The 979-nt window shown below is 63.7% G+C and overlaps 1 protein-coding gene across 1 annotated transcript in view; it reads left to right on the top strand.

Annotated features, from left to right (window-relative positions):
* Positions 1-387: 387 nt before the first annotated feature.
* The window catches only part of ST3GAL2 (ST3 beta-galactoside alpha-2,3-sialyltransferase 2), a gene marked incomplete in the record, with an annotated part of 20,143 nt that continues 19,551 nt past the window's right edge, over positions 388-979 (top strand). Inside the window, 2 exon segments of the mRNA XM_027773510.1 lie at positions 388-505; positions 660-807.

Genomic DNA, 979 nt, shown 5'->3' with positions numbered 1-979 from the left:
AACACATGAGCCCTCCACTGCCAGGAAGCCCAGGGGTTCTGGCTGCTTCCCCTGCAGGCTGAGGCCCGTGTGCTCCCTCGCCGACCTTCGTATGGGGTGTGCGTGGGCGTTTGAAGGGTCAGAGCAGCCATGAACGGGAGCGATCCCAGCCAGGCACTGGGCCTCGGGGGTTCACAGTAGAACGAGATGCAGCGGGTCGGCGCTGGGGCACTTCTAGGCTTTCTAGTACATGTCTTAGAGCCCTGGTGTGTGTTAGCCCCTCCCTGTGGCTCCGCACGCCCTTGGCACTGGATAGCAGCCTGGACATGGGGTTCCCAAAGCAGTGGCCTCTGCCAGCTACCCCGTGTCCCTGCGCTTCCCAAACGTGTTGCGAAACGGGGCCTTTTCCTCTCCCCAGTGGGCGGTCTGTTACCTCGCATGCCCCTCCGCTGAGTTGGACTCGCAGGGCCTGAGTGACTTTGGAAGCCTCCGCCGGCTCCTGCCCGGCCCTGCCTTCGTGCCCACGGTAGGACTGTCCACTCAGAAGCCGCTCTCCCCCGTGGCGACCCCTCATCCCCATCCCTCTGCCGGCCTGCTGGGTCACTTCCTGCTGCCTGCCTGCCCCCTCAGGTCCTGGGAGCTGGGAGTCGGCGCTTGTGAAACGAAGTCTTTTTCCTTAGATTCTGGGCACAGGAATGGGCGGAGGAAGCATCGGGAAGGACCAAGTCCCGGCTCCCCGTGTATCGCCGTCCCTCACGTGTGACCTGCTCTGAGGGTGTAGCAGCCGAGGCAGAAGCACGTTCGAACCCGTGCTGCTGGGGTCTCAGGGTGAGCGCCCTGGGCCCAACGCTCCTGCACACGAGGTCATGACTGCAGGCACCTCTGTGAAGACCACGTTCCCGCCCAGAACGTCCCCATCATTGTAGCAGGCTGGTCCCACTTCCCAAGGCTTGGTGGCTTGGCTTGGCCCCAGGAATTCGAGCTGCCACAAGGTGAGGGG

Source organism: Tupaia chinensis, unplaced genomic scaffold (genome assembly GCF_000334495.1).
Source record: "Tupaia chinensis unplaced genomic scaffold, TupChi_1.0 Scaffold000355_1, whole genome shotgun sequence".
NCBI lineage: Eukaryota > Metazoa > Chordata > Mammalia > Scandentia > Tupaiidae > Tupaia > Tupaia belangeri.
Note: the sequence above shows the minus strand (reverse complement) of the source record. Positions and strands in the feature narration are given on the sequence as shown.